The 23,220-nt window shown below is 40.9% G+C and overlaps 1 protein-coding gene across 1 annotated transcript in view; it reads right to left on the bottom strand.

Moving 5' to 3' along the window:
• LOC121862653 overlaps positions 1 to 18,989 on the bottom strand; it is a 64,982-nt gene extending 45,993 nt beyond the window's left edge. The window contains exon 1 of the mRNA XM_042360974.1: positions 18,880 to 18,989. The gene's annotated coding sequence lies outside the window, so the exon portion shown is untranslated. The remainder of the gene's footprint in view (positions 1 to 18,879) is intronic.
• Positions 18,990 to 23,220: the final 4,231 nt, after the last annotated feature.

Below are 23,220 nucleotides of genomic sequence, written 5' to 3'. Positions count from 1 at the left end.
AGTCGAAAACACAATAAAAATCACAGTTTCAAACAAAAACAAACTATACAACCTCTTATGGTCGCTGCATGGAATGTCAGGACCCTTCTGGATACTGGCACAAATGAGCATCCTGAAAGAAGAACTGTCCTTATGGCAAAAGAGCTGGCAAGGTATAACATCGACATACCAGCCATTAGTCAGTCCCGGCTCCCAGATGAGGTCAACTCACAGAACGGGGGTCTGGCTATGGAAGGGTAAGCCTGCTGTGGAGAGAAACCGCATTTATGGAGTTGGCTTTGTCATCCGCCAATGCATCCTACAGAGGCTAACTGAAATGCCTATTGGGATCAAAGAGCACCTCATGACACTCCGAGTCCCACTGAATCACTCACGTCATGCCTTTTTCATCAGTGCATACGCCCCAACACTGGATGCAGAGGATGACTTCAAGGAGGCCTTTTACGCTGGCCTTGACAGAGTGCTAACCTCTATCCCCAGAGAAGATAAGGTTGTGCTCCTTGGTGACTTCAATGACACAGTTGGTAGAGATGCTGACATTTGGCAGGGAATCATAGGGAGAAATGGACTAGGTAAGTGTAATCCCAATGGCCTACTCCTCCTCAGCAAGTGTGCTGCACACAGCCTCATTATCACCAATACCTTATTTAGGCAGGCCAAAAAGTTCAAGGGTTTGTGGCAACACCTACGATCCAAACACTGGCATCTCATTGACCACATCATTGTCAGAGAAAGAGATCGCTAATATGTCCGCATCACCCGTGCCATGCGTGGCTCAGACCAGAGACTCAGATCATTAGCTTGTCTGAGTCAAGCTCTCACTTCACATCGCCCCAAAACGGCAAAGGCAAAAAGCCTTTAGAAGAGGTTTTAACACTAAGGGTCTGGAGGATCCAGCGGTAGCACAAGATTTCAGAGAGCAGCTCGAAAGTGGGCTGATAAACATCCCGACAACGAACAACCCAAATCCCAGTGCTGAATGGGATATTCTCAACAATGTCATGACAAAAACCTGCAGAGACCCTCAGCCAGATCGAAAGAAAACACCAGGAAATGACCCGGCAATCAATGTACTCATCGATGATAAACATGCTGCTTTAACTGACTGGCAGAACAACCCTCAGTCTCAGGCCAAAGCTGATACCTTCCACAAGAAGAAAGCGACGGCCCAACGGGAACTTCACAATCTAAAGAATAACTGGTTTAAAAATAAAACATGTGAAACACAAAAATTTGCAAATCAGCACAAGATGCACAATTTTTTCAATTCCACCAAAACATTTTATGGGCCAATCACTCATGGCACAGCCCCCCTCCGCTCATCTGACGGTAACTCACTAATTAAAGACGAAGATGGCATCCTTCAGCACTGGAAAGAGCACTACCATTCGCTGCTCAACCGAAACACTGATGTGAATGTCCTGACTACCCAGCAGGCCCCAAAGCATCAAGAGCTGACCCACCTCAGCTATCCTCCATCCTTGGATGAGGTAGCTACTGCCATTAAACAGATGAAAAATAACAAAGCTTCACGGCCTGGTGGAATCCCAGCCGAGGTGTATAAAGCAGGAGGACCTCTGCTTACCAGCCGTCTCCACTCTCTCCTGGAAAATATATGGGAAAAGGAGGAAATCCCCCAAGCTCTTAAAGACGCCTCCATCGTCAATATTTATAAGAACAAGGGAGACCGGTCAGCCTGTGGTAACTACCGTGGGATCTAGCTGCTGTCCTTAGCTGACAAGATTATTGCCCGAGTCCTCCTAAACAGACTTCTTCCTGAGGCGGAAAACTTCCTCCCAGAATCTCAATGTGGCTTTAGAACATCACGTGGCACCACTGACATGATCTTTGCTGCCTGCCAGATACAGGAAAAGTGCAGAGAACAGCGTCGTGACCTGTACATGGCCTTCATCGACCTAACCAAGGCCTTCGACTCAGTCAACAGGGAAGCCCTCCGGTGGACCCTCAGCCGTTTTGGCTACCCCAAAAATTTATCTCCATTGTGAGGCAACTCCACAATGACATAAATGACAGTGTCCTGCACAATGGCACCCAGTCTGAGTTCTTCCCCATCCAAACGGGGCTAAACAAGGGTGTGTACTGGCACCAACTCTGTTTTCCATTTTCTTGGCTGCCTTCCTTACTCATGCCAATGCAAATTTAGCCGGCGGGGTGGACATCAAGTACTTGATGAAGGGTCTTTTCAACATAAGACGACTCCAGGCAGGAACAAAGGTGTCGGTAGCTTCTATTACTAAACTTCAGTTTGCAGACGAACTCACCCTTGTAGCTCACACTGAACACAACCTGCAGGAGATCCTGAACACCTATGCAGATGCGTATGCACACTTTGGCCTTGAGGTAAATGTACAGTTGGGGTCAAAAGTCTTGAACACTTAGCAATATCTGGCATCTACTTCTGAGTTATACATATATGATTGGGATATACTAATAACACTACTGTACTTGTCATCACATATTATGCCTGAACCACAAAATGGGATCAAACTCTCCTTAATACCCAAGATCTTCGGCTACTTACATGCCAAATACTGTAAAGTGTTCAAGACTTCTGACCCCGACTGTACATAGGACACAGATCCTCTTTCAGCCTGCCCCTGGTTCAGCCACACCTCCACCATCCATCCAGCTTAACGGTACTACCCTCTCTAATGTTACCCACTTTCGGTATCTCGGCTCCTGCAGTCCACCACCGCAGACATCGATGAAGAGATTCAACATCGGATCAGATGTGCATCTAAAGCCTTTGGCAGACTCTGAAACAGTGTCTTCAGCTGTAAGGAGCTGAAATAATCTACAAAGTTACATGTATATCGAGCAGTGGTTCTCTCCACCCTACTATATGACAGTGAGACATGGGTCACATACAGGAGGCACCTCAAGGCACTAGAAAACTTTCACCAATGCAGTCTACATTCCATCCTTCGAGTTCGCTGGGAAGACAAGAGAACAAATGCGAGTATTCTCGCTGACGCCAACTGTAGGAGCATCGAGGCTACCATTATCCATGAAAAACTACGCTGTACTGGCCATGTTACCTACATGGACGACAGTAGACTGCCAAAGCAGCTAGCTACTTTACAGTCACCTAACGAAAAGTAAACGTAATGCCGGTGGGCAACTGAAAAGGTACAAGGATAGTCTTGAGACAAATCTGAAAAAGTGCCAAATCAACCCCTTCACCTGGGAGACGATTACTCCACACCGTAAGGCTTGGAGGAGCACCCCAAGAGAAGGTGTCAATACTTTTGAGTTAACCCGACTGCAAACCAAGGCAGACAAGCACCAACGCTGAAAAGAAACTGCCACCGCCCCGCCAACACTCAAGGTAGTCCTCCATATGTGCAACATCTGTGAACGTCTCTGCTGGTCCCGTATCGGCCTCTTTAGTCACTTCAGAACTCACCAATGAAGGTGACATCCTTAATAACTCATATCATTGTATCATACTGTACTAGATGATCGTCATACTCGATTCCGAGTGACAGCAAAGTAGTAGATATTGACTATGAGGCAACAGTCACTGAATGCTGCATAGATCTGCGGCTAAACTAATTCAACACAGATAGGATAGCTATTTATGTATTTGGATATTTAATATTAAGGTAATAAAATGGCTATTGGGGGAAGCTGGAGGCCACGTTTAGATAAAACAAAAAAAAACAAATAATAGTAGTAGTAGTAGTAGTAGTGGTAGTAGTAGTAGTAGTAGTAGTGGTGTGTGTGTGTGTGTGTTGGTTGTCAATGAAGTTATTTTATTGGCATACTGTACTGTACACTACTGTACTTTTATTGTGGCAAGGGAATATAATTAATAGAGGAGCTTGAAAATAGCAACTCAGTATTGTATACTCTGAGTGGCATTAACTTAGATTATGGTGATGTTGAGTATCAGTAAAGGCTCATGTGATCTGCAGTATTGCATTTAATCAGAACATCGTGCAAATTATTATCTTATAACTTAAAAAAATTCTTTTTACAGGCCAACCAACACTGTGGATGATTTTGCCGGTGAGAAGGAAGATGAGCCATTTGCCTCAGCCTCTTAAGGCCCAGTCATCTTCTTTTGAGGAATGGGATTCACCTGCCATACCAACGTGCAACTCCACATCTTCTGACACATCACCACCAATGACTTAGGCATGCTCTACAAAGGCATCCAGCGCCTCACAAATAACCAAATACACCTTACTTACTATCAGCCACCCCTGGTAATACTGTAAATATAACTTCCCAAAGATTACAATCTCTGGCAAGACCTGAACCCTTCAAGTAAGTTGGTAACACCAGTGCAATGGTCTTGTTTTTTTCACCATCATTGTAAGGAGGCTTGTGCAGTAGCAGATGAACTGCAGTTCAAAGCAGTGATGGAGAGTGAAACTCAGGCTATCAGTAGACAGTTAAAAAAGGCAGCAGCAGTTCATGTGTCAGAGAACCAAGACAAGCGTAAGTCAATTATGAAGACCGAATTCTTCTGTGCCCGCCACCAAATTCCTCTCTGTGGTCACTGTGAAATCCAAGATATGGGAGATAGGGAAGCATCATGGTAGCATATCCACGTTTGGAACAAAATGTCCCGGATTCATTCCTAGCGTCACCCCAGAACCTGGGGTGCTGTACCATAGTACAGTATTTGGTGCACCCCTGGAAGTCCAAATCAACAATAGTAATGAGTGCATTTTTTTTTAATAAATTTAGTAAATAATCAAGATAACAGTACAGTGCTGTAGTTTTGTTCATTGATAACTTTTGGATATTGTCATCACAATTACCAATGGCATATTGTAATTATAATTACCTACAACCAAACATTATTAAACTCTTAAGTAACTCTACATAAAACTAACAAATATTGTCAGGAAGTCTACTACAGGTACAGTAGTATTAGCTATTTCCTGTGTACTGTATCAAAATCAATAGCCACTCTACTGGTTTGAAATACAACTACTGTACCTTCACAATCTATCTTTTCAACACTACAGTATTACTAATAAAGGGCACAAGAACAATGAATATCACAGGATGGCATTTCACATAAACCCTCCAATCACCACTAACCTGCTAGTACACACTGATTATAATTTTCTTAATACTGTATGTAAAACCATCCACAAATTTTCACTTTTACACTACAGAACTGTATTATGAAACACCACTGTCACACCACGAACAAGGCAACAGTCCGCACTGTGCTGTGTCCAGCCAGGCACTGAGGACAGGTTACAAAAAACACAATTTGTATAACCTACCACTAATCCTCAAGATGGGCGAGGCATCAGGTGCACCATAATCCCTCATCTCACTCCCATTGAAAGAAAGAATATGAAAGTCATGATCTCTGATAATAGCAAAATGCACAAGGGTCACACTATCTAAAACCTCAATTTTTAGAAATTTTAAATTGGTTGACAATTTCAAAAGATATTGTGAAGTCAGCATTAGTCACCAATTATTACTCAACACTTTGGAAGCAATGTTTAACTACGTAGTCAACAAAAGTAAAAACAAAAAAAAACATTACACAACCCCAGCCATCTACCATTTCCTCTATACGGTGGTGAGCACAAAATAGCCAGGGGAAACTGAGAACAAACAATTTGTGGTCAAACTGGGACCCACACAGTAAGTGGACAGAGAAATATAAATAATTATCCTTTTCTGTATTTTCACCACCAAATAAGTACTTTACATTATGAACAGCATATCATCATATGTTCTGTAAATGTTTATCTTATGTAATTCTGCTCCATAAAACAAAATCTTCTAATAATTTACAATGTTTTAATAAGAGATAAGAGGCCATGTCATTTTTCATTCTGATGGGCATCCCTTTACCTCTGACACTTCCTCCAATTTAAGTGTTTTCTCTCATTCTTTTCAGGACACTATGGGTGGGAAGCAGAACAAATATTGCAACATTACAGTGGGGTATGCTATAACGAATGGATTCTACTACGAATTTTTTTTTTTTTTTTACTAATTTATTGTTTTTTTTATTACAAGTATTAATGATATTCTTTATTTCAGGGGTTTAGATGCATATTTATGCACTTTTTACAATTTTATATTATATATTTCAGCGTTAAGTGGTTGTATTTGGGGGCCTGGAACTGATTAATCCTATAACGAACGAATGCTATAACGAACAAGGTTCTAGAACGAATTAGATTCGTTATAGCATACCCCACTGTATGTTGCATCGATACACTAAATTGTCTAAGGCGATACCGATACATTGATATTTTGCAGATGGTTAAAGCTGTACCTCTCTAGTCCGGCATTCTGTGGTCCGGAACGATTTTAGTTTGCCCAATAGGTAGATAGGCAACTAATCCCTGTAAAAAAAAAAAACAACAACAAAGCCGCAGGAAATTAAGGTTCGTTTACATCCGGCAGTTCGGCTTTCTCTCTCTGTTTGTCTATACAGTACAGAGTACAACATTTAGCCCTTCAATATAAATAACAGTAAATAAGTGTTGCTTTCATATTCTTATGTAGAGTAATGACGATATGTTTTCACCTGTGCTCACTTACATACGTGCAGTATCACTTTTTTTCTTTAACATTAATGGTTAGCTACTTATATTGTTCCATTTATTAACATTAAATAACATTACTTAAAACAACCATATTAATTTTTACATTAATTTTACTACAGCTACACAACCAGGGTCTTATTTTCTTGTTTTATATGTAGAACCAATCAGTCACTGGTTTTGTAATCAACGAAAACAATGCTGTGTCATTTCCTCGTGTGTTTTAATATTCCACGTATTATTAATGAATTGTATTGCTCATTTTGCGCACATAAACATTAATTCAATAAAAAAGACTAGGTAATAAATAATAATGAATCTTTTGTACATAAGAGAAATGACGCTGTTTACACGATTGTGCACGTCGTCTGAAAGTTGGCGGGCCGTTCAAACCCGTCGAAATTATGTAGTGTTTTTTTGTGTGTCCAAATAAAAAACGTTGAATTAAAAACTCGAGAAATTTGAGAAGCTACTGTACGACATTTAACCCTTCAATATGTCTTCAAAGAGACCACGAAGCAGTGAAAGTGGTGCTAACGCAAGCCACTATCAGTCCAGGAAAAGGGTGAATTTCCATGGTCCGGAAATTTCCATGGTCCGGCACTGGTTAGGTCCGGAGGTTGCCGGACGAGAGAGGTACAACCTGTAATAGTATGTAAATTTGTAATTTTAGTATTGGACAGTGATCCCTCGGTTAACGAACGCCTCAGTTAACGAAATTACGGTTAACGAATTACCTTCCATAAGAATCTTCAATTCGGTTAACGAAAAACAAGTTGATGAACGAAATCCTGATGAAAATCACATTTTGTTTTGAACATCAGCTGAATTCCAGCAATGCAAATTAAATTCACCACAGTCACTTCTATTAAATTTTATAAGCAAAAAACAAAAACTCAATCTAAAAGAAAAAAAATGCACTAACAATTAAATACTTCACACCACAGGTGCCAACTGTCAAACATGTCACTGTCACCCCTCCCTCCCTACCTCCCACCTTCCTGAGAAACGTTTGGATAAAAGACTAGGTTTACAGGTTTAAAAATAAATAATACCTCAGACTAAAGTTAGGGTAATATAATTTGCATTGCTAAAATCCTTGCAAGACAGGGAATATTTTGAATATAAACTTCATATAATTTGCACAAAAGATAAAATTTTTGCTCTCCCTAATAAAACTCTTAAATTAGATCTAAAATTTGTAAGTCTAATGCAAATTTTAGCTTGTTTATATTCAAATTAATCACTATCTTATAAGAATTCCAGCAATGTAAATTATATTCTGGCTTTACTTTGTATATACTTTTCTGTGAGCTGGAACCAATTACCCAATATCCCATTGAAACAATGGTTTCGGTTAATGAAATTTTCGGTTAACGAACGACCTTCTGGAACGAATTGTGTTCGTTAACCGAGGGACCACTGTACTGTAGTGTAATACAAACAATGAATGCAACAGATAAGTGTATCTGATGACCTCCAAAAGAACAATTTAAATATATAATGAACTTTTTATGTTTCTTTTATTTTTTTTATTATCTGACCTACCTTCCAGGACATTATTACAGTCAACCCTCAATAACTCGGCTAGGATATGGTCTCGGAATGTATCAGTATAGCTCGAGAAATGCCAAGATATATAAAATTATCTGGGAAAATCTTGGCATATCTGACCACCTACAGTACATCACCTGCCATGTCTCTGTGTCACCTGCCATACCTCTGTGTCACCTGCCATACCTCTGTGTCACCTGCCATACCTCTGTGTCACCTACCATACCTCTGTGTCACCTACCATGCTTCTGTGTCACCTGCCATGCCTCTGTGTCACCTACCATGCCTCTGTGTCACCTACCATACCTCTGTCACCTACCATACCTCTGTCACCTACCATGCCTCTGTGTCACCGACCATACCTCTGTGTCACCTACCATGCTCTGCCTCTGTGTCACCACCATGCTTCTGTGTCACCTACCATGCTTCTGTGTCACCTACCATACCTACCATGCCTCTGTGTCACCTACCATGCCTCTGTGTCACCCACCATGCTTCTGTCACCTACCATACCTCTGTGTCACCTACCATGCTTCTGTGTCACCTACCATGCCTCTGTGTCACCTACCATGCCTCTGTGTCACCTACCATGCCTCTGTGTCACCGACCATACCTTTGTGTCACCTGCCATACTTGTGTCACCTGCCATACCTCTGTGTCACCTACCATGCCTCTGTGTCACCGACCATACCTTGTGTCACCTGCCATACCTGTGTCACCTGCCATACCTCTCTGTCACCTACCATACCTCTGGCTACAATACCACCAGTGATGTTAACAGACACAAATGTGAAAAGAAAGTTATCTGTAAATCTTCATTTACGTCAGGTATTTGTAGATATAAAAATTGATGTTGCAGGGATGGCATTAATAGATTGTAATGCTTGTATGAGTTCAGAAATGGTTACTGCTTAGCTGCCTCTGAAGAGTTGGGTGTCTGCCGTACAGATGTTAATTGTCTCAGGTTATCGTCATCAGTACAGTAATTATAAATTAAGCTTTTATATTTACAATAATTATTTTTTTAATTAATTAAAAATAATAATAATGTGTTTAAATAAGCAATAACATATTTTTAACTCCGGAGTTGTGTTAGTTAGAATTTAGCCTACTGGAGACAGCAACGAGGAGATTCATTAACTTATGGGAGAGAGAGAGCAGCTGAACTGCCGGATGTAAACAAACCTTAATTTCCCAGGGCTGTTTTTTTTTTAAGGGGATTAGCCCACCCGGGCATAGGTCACTGACCCACATTGGGGCCTGAGGGGCAAAAAGTTAATACTCCTGTAATAATAATTCAGATAAGTGTAAAAAAAAAAAAGTTGCCTATCTACCTATTGGGCAAACTAAAATCGTTCCGGACCACAGAATGCCGGACTAGAGAGGTACAACCTGTACTAATAATAATTATTCATATTAAATAAAAAATTTAATACAAAATACACCCAAATAAAATAATGATAACAATAATAATAATAAAATATAATAATAAAATTAATAATAATAACAATAATACTGTAATAATAAAATAATAATAATTGAGAAATACAGTGACCCCTCGGTTAACGAACTCAATCCGTTCCAGAAGGTCGTTCGTTAACCGAAACCATTGTTTCAATGGGTTTTTGGGTAATTGGTTCCAGCTCACCAAAAATTTCCTAAATTCAACAAAAATGGTAGAAAAGTTCACTCACTTTGAGATGTGTACTGTATGTAGAAGGCTCCTGGATGATGATGATGGGATTTAGAATGGGGGTGGAGGAGAAGGAAGAAGAGAAGGCATTGGGGTGGAAGAGAAGTCACCCCATGGCGCCATTTCACCCATAAAATTTTAGCTCTCTTGGTGTAATTCAAGATTATTTTCTTTAAATCAACACTGCACTGCATTATATATTGTCAATATGTAAAATATATTTCAAAATGACCAATAATTTGCTTGGAAACACAGAAAAAAAGCATTTAGTTGAAGAGAGTCTCAAGGAAGATGTTACCTCCAGTGAAAACAGAGAGAGACTAACGCCTGTTTGCTGTGTTAAAAGGCTGGATGCGCATTAAACTAGTCACTTTACCTTCAATTATGTTCAATAATTGTTAAAATGACTAAAAAATTGAATATTAAACTTTTAAAATTATTGAATAGTATAAACTTCTTGATATTTACTAAAATAGTAAGGAATTTAAGCCCTAGAACCGATTAATGTATTGGCGGACAGATACTAAAGCTGGTTGCCCGGTCAGTGCAAGCGAAAACACGTTGAGGTCGGTTCGTAAGAAATTCGTTAACCGAATTGAAGATCCTTATGGAAGGCAGTTCGTTAACCGAAATTTCGTTAACCGAGGCGTTCGTTATACGAGGGGTCACTCAAGAATGAAAAAAAGATAAAAAGTGAGAAACACGACCTAGACCTAAGAATTATTTTTATTATTATAATTATTATTATATTTTTGCCCCCCAGGCCCAAATGTGGGTTAGTGACTTGTGCCCAGGTGGGCTAATACACACATAAAAAAAAAACTAACCATTCTGTAAACCGAAAAATTCCGAATTCCGAAATACCTCTGGCCCCAAGGATTTCGGATAAGGGATTGTCAACCTGTATGCTTTTACTTTTTTCCTAACTCAGTTAAAACCATCATGATATATGGGCATGATGAGAAGATTTACTGGTGCCACTGATTACCTCTTTTATTATTATAACACCATAATGTATTGTTTTCACTCACTCAATAGCTTATGTACATCAACAAATAAAATACAGTAAGTAAGTACTGTAAATAAATAATTAATAAATAAGTATGAAACTGTATGAAAATGAGTCCAATAAGTATTTATTAACACCATGTTGTAATCCAGATGATATAATACAGTATACCCAGTACAGTATACTAAAATTTCATTGAGATAAAAAATTAGTAGTACTGTACAGTAGAGTATTTATCATGTAAAGTCTACCACCAAGAGTGCCTCAGACTCTCACTTGGAAGTCAACCACAGATCCCTTCTGATGTAAATTTCCTGAATAGTAATTACCCTCTATCATAAAACTAGTGCCATAAATAGCTTATTAATCCCATTATGGTTAAGAATACAGTAAGTCATACCATACCACTTCACTTTTCCCAATCTTTAGCAATATTCAGCCACCTGTCCCAAAGGGTGTTAGATATTTTTGGCTCTGGGGCTTTCTCACTGTCATTGTAAGCCTTTAGACACTACAGTATTTTAAAGGTTCATGATGTCTGTATTCAGATTCATTCAACTCAGCATAATGGACTTCCTTTCTCCCCCTAAGGCCGAGAAGAAACATACACAGACCCCAACTCAAACTTTCCTTTAACCACATCAGTAGATCATACAGTTCCTCTTTCATTTGAAGACCAACTGTGTCAGGGGTAATGCAATATTTCTTCCTCTAAGTTTAATGAAATAATATAAAAGCTATTGACCCTAAACCCAAAAGGAGATAAGGACCAAAGTCTAACAGAAAACGTTGCCCTTAAGAAGCAGAGAGAAGGCATCGCAGTTCATCACACCCACAAATAATTCCTAAATCTACAAGAGGAAGAATGTAGTCACCTGACCTCACAATCAAGAGTGCAAGTCACAATCACAAGACCCAACCTAAATCAGGGAATTCTTAGTACAGTAACCAACTAACAATAACTAAGGTGGGAATCTAATTAAATCTAACTGTGAACCAAACCAGAGAACTAATTCAGATCAAACATGATTAGCCTGACTTTCCAGTTTGCAATGTACAGTACCTGTGCAGCATTAGACAACATGTTCACAATACAACACTCCTATATGAACACTTACCATAACTGTTGAGGTAAATAGTGTCAGCAGTAAAGACAGTATTATGTAAGTGAATCATGAACACTCCCTATACAGTATATATTGTATAAAATATCAATACAGTATAAATCATACAAAGAATATTGGATGACTTTTACTTAATATTTGTTATGGCTGCTCATCAGCCGCGTCATCGGACCCAACCAATGTTTACTTATATGGCTGCTGCCAAGTTGAAGGGCTTCACTACAACAGTCATATCATTCAGCTCAGTGAACGTATGGGGTCAAATAACAATGTTACGATCAGAAGAAGTATTAATCATTCCTGAAGTATGTCAGAGTCCTTAAAGTCTGATCAGCATAGAGTGCTGCATATACTGTATATATACAGTATATTTTTTATTAGAAATATAGTACACAACTACCGGTATACTGTACCTACATTTGACAAACTGCTAAAAAAAAGTTAACAAACTGTGATATAAGCATTAGCTACAAGTGACCTGTTAGGTAACCTGAGACAATGATCACATTGTGCTGGATGACCTTCTCTGGCCAGTATTTAGTAGGTCTTATGGTGACCCAGTCCATGATAATTACCAAAATCTCCAATTAAATATACATAAAAAGCAACCCTCTCTTTAACCTTACCATATTTGTTTACAAAGAGATTGGGTTCTGATGGTAACAATAAAAAAGGTCATAATGTAAAGTACTGTACTGTAGTACTGTACTGTACTAATGTACTGTAGTCATAGAGAAATATTCTAAGATCCCTTAAATATTGCACATTCAATCTATTTTTCTCCTATACTGTATAACTACTATACTGCCAATGCAAGTATGTATAAGGTGTCCTACCATAAGGTCACTTCAGTTAGTGTTTAACAGTATGATGAACAATGTTCTGTAGCTATGCATAAAATAGTCACAAAATGCTCCATTATATCAACATTGTCCACTGTTTGCTACAGTACAAATACATGTAAGTACTACAGTACTTTACTGTACTTTGTAACACAGTGTCAGGCAGCATGGAGGATACTCAACATTCCCTTCTCAATCTGGTTGGTCACCATTTTTGTTTACATTGTGTCCATCAGCTAGTGTTTCTTCACTGCACATTTTGGGGGCAAAAAGGTAAACCTTAATTTCCAAACTCAGGCATTCAAATATCTGTTAATACTAACATTACACTTTAAGACTACAATTTGGTCTTTCAAACATTTGTTCAGCTCAAACAAACACAGCCTTTTCAAATTTAACAACACTGACTGGCAAAATGCAGAAATTCAGACACTTGAATGTAGGAAAATGAATACTGTACAGAGATACACTACTGTACTGCACACCACGATAATGATTGCCCCTCGTGTAACAAGGATGACCGGCCCAAGGGCCACCTACGCATGAATTTGCTTAAGGTGTAGAAGCTGTCGCCAACACAACAACCACACCCTCAGTTAATGAGCCGAGTGACTTAGTGTCAAGGAATAGTCCAAGAAAACCGACAACTGGCTAACCATTACCCCGGAACACGATCTGCAAATTGATTAACATCCAGGTCCCCAATTACTGCTGGATAGACAGAGGCAAATGACGTAAAGAAACTTGCCCATAGATTCACCCTGCCCGGGGATCGAACCCGGGTCTGGTCGCTTGCTAGGCAAGCATGCTGACCATTATACCACAGTATATGGTACAGTACAGTATACTCTCGAGTTAACAGAATCCAACATAACGAATTCTCGATTTAGCAAAGGAGTTTTTTCCGTTATTTTTCACTCGAATTAGTGAACTAGTTCACTAAATCAAGATTAATTTCGTTAATACGCTCACACCTACAGAGACACCTCAGACACATGATACAATAAAACCTACTCCAGCCTAAAGTGAATGCACTAAGTGTATAAAAATTATAAATACAGTGACCCCTCGTTTAATTAACACCTCGGTTAACGTAATTTCGATTAACGAACTGCCTTCCATAAGGATCTTCAATTCGGTTAACGAACAAAAATTCGGTTAACAAAGCGTTCTCACAGACTCGGGCAGCGATATACTGTACAAGGGCCAGCCATCCATGACCCTCATGTGTTAGTGTATGAATGACTGACTGCATTATTGAGAGGTTGGTTTTGTTTGGGGTAGACAGGTAGTGGTGGTGTTTACAGTCTGCTTACTTACTGTCAGGATAAATATTAAACAATCCAAAGGTAGAATTTTTTTAATAATAAACTATTCATTGTTATTGAAAATCATGAGAAGTTTAAAAAAATTTGTATATTTGGTTAAATAATGTAAAAATTATATTAATGAATTGGCAACTCCACTACAACGAGGACTGCCACAAGATTCTCAGATCAAATTTTTTCCATTATTTAATCAAATTTAAGAACATTAGGAAACTTCTCATGATCTTAAATAAGTATGAATAGTATATTATTACAGGTACTTGTACTGTATACAAATTCTACCTTTGGATTGTTTAATATTTATCCTGACAGTGATACAGCCAAAAATAGATCCACCAATCACAATCACCTTTACATACAGCCTTACTTTACCAAGTATTGCCAGTAAGAGACTCAGGTCACTGGATCTTTGGCCGACTGTAACCTGGTACTGTATATTATGTGTATATTTATCTTGAAAAGTTATTCGATAACGAATAATATGGTGTGAATGGTGATGTAAAACCAAGGTCCAGTTGTACACAAGGCCCCGGACCCACATACAGTACAGTACCAGAATCAGTCATGTACAGTAAAAATAAATAAATAAATAAATAAAGGTGCATTACACTTACCATGCTCTATGTTCTGAAACCCATGACAACGAATTTGGGTAAAGTTCCCTGTTAAGAATTGAACCTCGAACCTTCACTGTCACTTTACCCAAATTCTTCGTCATGGGTTTTGGAACACAATACTTTTTTCTTTGATTGTAGATAGCTATGTTGTGTGTTACTACTGTACTGTACTGTAATTTAAATGTTCCTGGCTCTATAATTTACTTAAGTCTACTGAGGGACAGGTTAGGTAAAAGAAGGGGACTGGTCCCAATCCTACTGTATTTGTGTGTAGGGAGGGAAAGATGTGTTAGTACACTACAGTATAAGTCTGTTTTATAGTGTGTTAAGACGGGGGTTCTCAAACTGTGGTGCACACACCCCTAGGGGTACTACACAGCAGGGTTTTATTGGGTGCACGGCACCTTGCCAAATCATCTTGCAAAATCTGTGAAATATGTAAAGTAGATGTAGTGAGATGCAAGGAGAAAATGAGAGTTCCCTTACCACAGAAGTACATAGAATAATAAAAGATCACCTGTTTGAATTGCAATCCCATTTTAATGAATACTCTGTATTTTCCAAAACATAGAAAAGGAACCTGGTGAATTCTGGCTCAGAAAAGCACAAGAATTTTCGGCCATAACTAAATCAGCATTGGAGATCCTAATGTCATTCATGTCTATTTTTCATGTGAAATCTCTCCATGAATATGTAGGCACATCAATCTCATTGATGTGAGAAAAAGTTTTTCTGAACTAATTTGTTCCAAATTTGCATGCTTAAATAAACTAGAATATGGTTATATTGTGTTTATTGGTGTGCAACATATTTATATCAGATTTAACATTTCATTTGAAAATATACTTAAGAAAATGGACGGTATGTATTTGCACTTAGATTTAGAAAAACAAAATAAAATACAGCTGCACCCTGACTTACGACGGGGTTAGGGACCTACATCCAGGTCGTAAGTCTAAATGGTCATAAGTCGGAAATGCTTAAATATTACATAGAAAATCTAAAATGGGGGTCTCTTTTTCTTCTCAGCACCACAAAACACTCACTTTTAAGTCTCTATTTCAATTAATCCCATATGTTCTGATATTTCATTTACTCGTTTCTCGTTTTACGCGGGCCTCCACGGGTTCAATTGACCGCGTAAATGCAGACTATACTGTGCACACGCGCACACACACACACACTTCATCCTTGACCACCGACGGGTCAAGACAGGTCTAGACGCACCTGGCGCTGCTCTAGCAGCAGCCACGTCAACTATTATGTTGGCCCAAACCAACTCCCTCCCCTGAACCCTCCTCCCCACCGGAATATCAACAAGTTCTCGCCAGAAGTTCTATTTTATTTGGGAAAGGAATGGAACCAGTGTTGAATAGTGGTGAACAGTGCTTAAGTCAGTGAAAAACAACTCGGCAGTTACAGTTGAGTCTTACCCAATGCTAACCTTCACACAGTGAGTTCCCAGGTACTTAGTGATAATTCCCCTGAGACTCCACGATAGGGAGGCCTGGGACCACACCTCACTCACTCAAGTGAGTGAGGTCCTGTGACAACAGACCACATGGTGTCCCCATGATGCTACGACACCATGTAGTGAATGAGTTGCTACAGCATCATGTGAGGTTCCTCATAACACCATCTGTGAGGGAATTACTACATCATCAGGCCCCTCATAACACCATCTATGAGGGAATTACTACATCATCAGGCCCCTCATAACACCATCTGTGAGGGAATTACTACATCATCAGGCCCCTCATACACCATCTGTGAGGGAACTAGTACTCCACGTGATGCCCCTCATAACACCATCTGTGAGGGAATTACTACATCATCAGGCCCCTCCTTACACCATCTGTGAGAATTACTACATCATCAGGCCCCTCATAACACCATCTGTGAGAATTACCATCATCAGGCCCCTCATACACCATCTGTGAGAAATTACTACATCATCAGGCCCCTCATAACACCATCTGTGAGGTATTACACTACATCAGGCCCCTCATACACCATCTGTGAGGGATTTACTACACCACATCAGGCCCCTCATAACACCATCTGTGAGGGAACTATTACATCATCAGTCCCCTCATACACCACATGTGAGGGAATTACTACATCATCAGGCCCCTCATAACACCATCTGTGAGGGAATTATTACACTACATCAGGCCCCTCATACACCATCTGAGGGATTTACTACACCACATCAGGCCCCTCATAACACCATCTGTGAGGGAATTACTACACCATGTCAAGCCCCTCATAACACCACCTGTGAGGGAACTACTACTCCACGTGATGCCCCTCATAACGCCATCTGTGAGGGAGTTACTACACTACTTGTCTGCTGTTCAGCTTACACCTCAGCCTACATGATCTACGTGACCTCCTCTGTAAACATTAATCTGTATGTTCACTGTATGTTCCTTCACCATTCTCTAATTGAGGCTTTTGCTAAACCACCAATGTATGTAATAAGTCATTGTATATTTTCAGCCTTAGGGCTACAGAACTTTTTCAATAAACCGTAGGTGCGCGTGATCCAAGTGTATGCTGATAACCACAAGGAAACAAGAAAACACGAAGTTCCCAAGCGCTTTCGCGTACAGTACTCTCTCCTGAAGATGTGAATTGTATGAAAGCGCTTGGAAACTTTGCATTTGCTTGTTTCCTTGTGGTTATCAGCATATATATATATATATATATATATATATATATATATATATATATATATATATATATATATATATATATATATATATATATATATATATATATATATATATATATATAAAGAAGTTATGGTTGCAATGCACAATGTGCAAGCTGTTCCTAAAGGGTGTAGAAGCAATGACAAAATTTAGGAATCTTTGTAATAAGCCATGTAGTTGTTCTTAGTTATTACTGTGTTATTTTTGTATAAAAACAAGTCCGTGTCAGGCACCTTTATCTTATTATGTCAACATTGCTCTCAAGTTATTAATACTGTCCTGGATTAAAGGAAAATGCTATTGTATAGTTTTTTTACTTACTATCATCCAAACAATATCTCTGGAAAAAAATGAATCAATTCTATAAACTCCTACTGGGGATAACTGTCTCCTCCACTTTTACCTAAATACCATCCTTGGCTTTATTAATAAGTACAGTGCCTCCTGGAATAAAAGAATTAAATAAGATGACTTCTGGTGTTACATCTGACTAACGATAAAAGACAAAACAAACCTAAAATAACTAAAAAATAATGCCATGTATATTTACCTCATCTGCTGTCATCAGATCTGCTCTCAGAAACTTGATCCACACCAAGATAGATAGACATATAGTTAGATAGGTTCAATAAATTTTTCACACAACTGCAGTGGTTAAGCATGTACTGTATGCAGACAGTGCTGGCTTAAAGCAACAGTACGGTAAATAATAGTCAAAGGATATCTTGTATTACTTGATGAATCTCCACCCCAGCTTATTTCACCTAAGGATTAACCCCATCCTAACACAACAGGGGGGAGGGGGGTTGTTGTTCAGGTGATCTGTTATTTCCAAAGATTTTGAAAATCCTATACAGTATATGTTAAAAACACTTCCATAATTTTCTCCTTACCACAACACTGCAGAGCTCTCTGTAACATGACCAATTTCACGGAGAACAAAACACGTTGAAATTTGTAAATTTCTAATCAGGTTTCCACACTTATCAGTCCTTTAGTTACAGTTCACAACATCTCAATACAATAGATGGTATCTGTAATAATAACCAACACAAGTTACACTGTACGGTAAAATAAATAAATCACTGTAATTCATTAAAACCCCCACAACTGACACATGAAGGACAGGTGTGGGTGGGATAGATTCACACCCACAAATGACACAGAACAGGTGTGGAAGGTTCAACTATACGGCCACGACTGACACATAGAACAGGTGTGGGAGGGTCAATTGTACACCACCGACTGACACTCAAGATACATGACAGGTGTGAGAGGTTCACCTGTACGACCACGACTGAGACACTCACAGACAGTCAGGTGATCATCAGGTCTTCACTCACTGTGTAATTGGACACTGGAAGGGTAATACGAACCTCAACCCACGCGACACACACTCACCACACTGCCACACACACCCACTACCACAGCTACTCACAGCAGTATTCCCACAGCTGGAATATTGGGGAGTTAAAGAGCCGCACACCTTTAACTGATGATGAATTGTCAAGCTTTGTTTTCCTGCTCTCATGCCTGCCAACACACCGCACCACAACGCCCATGCCAGCCAACCGAGCGATATTTCCCTTTATATTACATTAACGCAATTGCTTATTTCTACCCATGGTTGACGAAATATTAAAAGGAAATTAGTTTATAAATTCTTTGTTTAAAAGAAAAAAAATCGCCAGTCCAATACAAGATGGGAATTGAATTTGGTTTATGTAACAGAAAGACACAACTAGGTAAACTTTCATAATGGGCACGGTAAAGGTTTCTTCATCACCCTTCCCATAAATACGCAATTAAATTATACTCATTATAATCTGCGTGTTTAATTAGTGTCACTCAATGTTAATGATCTAAGGTGAGCATTCACGAGCATTCGGCTTCAATTATATATACAGACCAAATACACCGGCTGTATGACAAACTTCACTGCATAGAGGGGCTTATTGTATTGTATATTCGCGCCTTTACCTTTACAAGTTTTCATCCACTGGTATATATTGGTTTTGATCAGGGACGATTAAAAATCACTAGTTTTGACTACAGTATGTGCGCCGTAAACATCGTAACAATCATAACGCCTATTACGGGTAGCTTGTGTAATCCATTTATTGTATGTTATAGTGTGGGGTATAGGATGTTTGGTTCAAGACTCAAAAATAACGATGTGCTCTCTGTATACATGTGGTTACAAGCGTGATGTAGAGAGAGTTGGTTGGTGAGAGTGCTCAGAGGAGGACCAGCTTGTGGGTCGCCATGCTCGCCGGCGGGAGCGAGGGCCGCCAGGCAGCGGCGGAGGAGGAGGTGTTGCTTGCTGGTTGGTGTAGGTAGAAAAGAGAGAGGTCACCTTGTTGTTGTTACAAGATTGTCGGACCGTAGTCCGACACGGGCCTTTGCCTATAGGCGGCCCGTTTGGTGGTTCCGGCTGGAGCTCCAGGAGCAGCCAGAACGGATTGGGATTGGAGGTGGTCCCACCTGCAGATTGGAGGGATACTGCAGGTTGCAAGTGTGAGCAGACCCCCGATCAGTGGACGCTTACCACCAACCCCCACTCTTGGACGTGGTCAGTTTCGGAGTGGCGCGCCCCCCGAACTGGGGTCCGCACTTGCTGGGAGAGGATGCTTTCTAAGCTATCTGGGTGGTGGGTATCGTGTGATGACCCGGAGAAGGTGGTGAATGTGGTTTGTTTGGGCCTTTCTGGTTAGAGTGGCCGCTGGTGTTGTGCAAAACACCAGCTGAAGATCCTGTTTTGTAAATGCCTGGATGAACAAAAGGTCCCCAGTGAATGGAAAGTGGCTTTTGTGAGTCCTATCTTCAAGAAGGGCGATCGTCACTCCACGAACAACTATAGACCGGTGAGCCTGACCAGCATAATATGTAAAGTATATGAGAGTATTATCAGAGATGCCGCGATGGAACATCTACTACGAAACAACCTTGTAAAGGATTGCCAACACGGTTTTATGCCGGGGCCCTCTTGCTTAACACAATTGCTCAAGGTATTGGATATTTGGACCCATATTCTGGAGCAGGGTGGTAATATCGACAATATTTACCTAGATTTTGCCAAGGCTTTCGACAGTGTACCCCACGGAAGGTTGAAAATCAAACTGGAAGGGTACGGAATTCGGGGAAATGTCCTCGTGTGGATAGAAGACTTTCTACATGACTGGAAGCAGTGTGTGGTGATTTATGGCACGAAATCATCATCCGTACCTGTCACAAGCGGGGTACCACAGGGCAGTGTATTGGGCCTGCTGTTGTTTGTTTGTTTCATAAATAACATGCCTGACGTTGTACAGTGTACACTCTTCCATACAAATGTTTGCCGATGACGCCAAGTTATTTCGGGAAATCAAGAACCATGCGGACTGTGAAGAGCTGCAGAGGGATCTCTGTGAACTGCAAGAATGGTCGAAGAAATGGCTGCTGAGATTCAATGTCACGAAGTGTAAGAGGATGCACCTGGGGCATACCAACGGTAAGGAGGCGTATCATATGTCCCAACGGGATGAAGAAACTGCACTATTTGAGACTGAATGTGAGAAGGACATAGGTGTGTATGTTGATAATGAGCTGAAGTTCTCGGGCCATTGCGAGAAGAAGGTAAATCAGGCAAATTAATTATTGTGTCTTATAAGAAGGTCGGTCAGATATCTAGACGGTCCGTCCCTCGTAACGATCTTCAAGAGTGAAGTGCTTCCTCATCTGGAGTACTGTCACCCCGTCTGGTCCCCGGGATATGCTAGGGACTGTCAGTTGGTTGAAAATATTCAAAGGATGGCCACCAGACTGGTGCCTGCACTTCGGCACCTCAGTTACCCTGAGAGATTGGAGCGCCTGAACTTGCCTAGCTTATACTACAGATGGACAAGGGGTGACCTAATAGAGGTGTATAAGCATGTCAAGGGGCACTACTCAGTCGAGTGTCCTTACATGGAGCTGGCGGACGCTCGCCCCACAAGGGGTCACAGCTCAAGATTGAAGAAGCCGCAGGTGAGGTTGTGAACTCTTGAAACAATCTACCAGAAACTTGTGACGGTGTGGTGGATACTCTTCCCTACAACTGCTGACTGATCACCTGCCGTTCGCTTACCAGCCAATCAGCTTACAGCTTTCCAAGTTTAGAAGTGGAAAGCTGTAAGCTGATTGGCTGGTAAGCGAACGGCAGGTGATCAGTCGGCTTACAGCTTTTTCCAAGTTTAGAAGCTTCAAAGTTGTTGGTAGCGAAAGGCAGAGCGGGGAAGATGACAGAGAAAGGAGCAGGAGGTTAGGAAGGGAATTGTAGTGGGAGAGATAGTGGCGTGGCTTTACACGACTGCGTTTATTTGGTTAGCGCATAGCGCACGTATTTGGTTTTGTCTGTGTTGGGTGTGTGATCCTTGGGTTACCATTCCTCCGGATTGTGTAAGTTCCAAGTTTAGAAGCTCCAACAACTTTCCCTGAATACGAATTCGCAACCTTTCGATTTACAACAGGTACCTACTTTACTGCTAGGTGAACAGGGACCAAGGGGGCTAGGAAGAGTGTCCAAACAACTTCCGCTTGCCCGGGAATCGAACCCGTGACATCTTGCTTGCGAGGGAAGAGCGGTACCGCTTCTACAGCCTTACTTACTTAAATGCTAGTGACAGGGGAGAAGGAGGTTCAGGGGAAGGATAAAGGGAGGATTGAAGTGAATTTTAGAAAGAGAGAATAGGTGCAGTGGCTAAACACCGCTTGCGTGAGGGAGTTTAAGTTGGAGGCAGCAGCAACTCGCCTGGACGCGGCGAGGAGGCGGCAGGACAGAGTCAGGTGAGCGTCAGGTCAAGCGTCAGGTGCGTGTTGGGTTGGGCCATGGTTTCTCAGTGCTTGGTCGGCTTGATTGGGTGTGGTGTTTTCATGTTTGGAGGAAATGTCTTGGTCTTCTTGTTAGCCCTCCCCACGGGTAGAGTGAGTGACCCACACTCCTGCTGGAGGGCAGCTATTGATTGGCAGTTGCTGAAATCCTTCCTTACTTACCCTGACCGAGGCACCTGCTTATATTTAAGTATTCATGCTAGAGCCCCTCCAGTGGAGTACACCTCACAGTAAGTGGGAATGTGTGTGTCCGTTGGAGGTCGGGGGAACACAGGCCAATCCGGCAGTGGAAAAACAGTGATAGTGCAGTTACACCACTGTCCGGGGTTCGCCTATAGGCACACTAAGAAGGGTCTTGAATAACCTTCTTTATCACTCACAATTAATACACTCTAGGAAAAAATAAACAAATAAACCAAATGATCGGCTCGTTAGCCGCTTGGGCGATCGGTCACGTCTCTGTTACGCACTGTTGACAAGTACTGAGTATGCACGAGCTCCTGAATGTACCTGAACCTGTTCCAGTGTTGGTCAAGTCTGGTCTTGAAAGAGCTCACACTCGGTGCCGTCACATCACTTTCTGGTAGATTGTTCCAAGAGTTCACAACTCTCACTCCGAAAAAGTTTGCCCTCATAGTTTTCTGGACCTGCGGCTTCTTCAATCTTGAGATGTGTCCCCGTGTGGGGCGAGCGTCCGCCAGCTCCAAGTAAGGGCACTTGACTGAGCAGTGTCCCTTGAGACGCTTATACACCTCAATTAGGTCGCCCCTTGCCCGTCTGTAGTATAAGCTAGGCAAATTCAGGCGCTCCAATCTCTCAGTGTAGTTGAGGTGCCGAAGTGCAGGCACCAGTCTGGTGGCCCTCCTTTGAACATTTTCAACCAACTAACACTCCCTAGCATATTTTGGGACCAGACGGGGTGACAGTACTC

This window comes from Homarus americanus, unplaced genomic scaffold (assembly GCF_018991925.1).
Source record: "Homarus americanus isolate GMGI-L3 unplaced genomic scaffold, GMGI_Hamer_2.0 scaffold31037, whole genome shotgun sequence".
Classification (NCBI taxonomy): domain Eukaryota; kingdom Metazoa; phylum Arthropoda; class Malacostraca; order Decapoda; family Nephropidae; genus Homarus; species Homarus americanus.
Note: the sequence above shows the minus strand (reverse complement) of the source record. Positions and strands in the feature narration are given on the sequence as shown.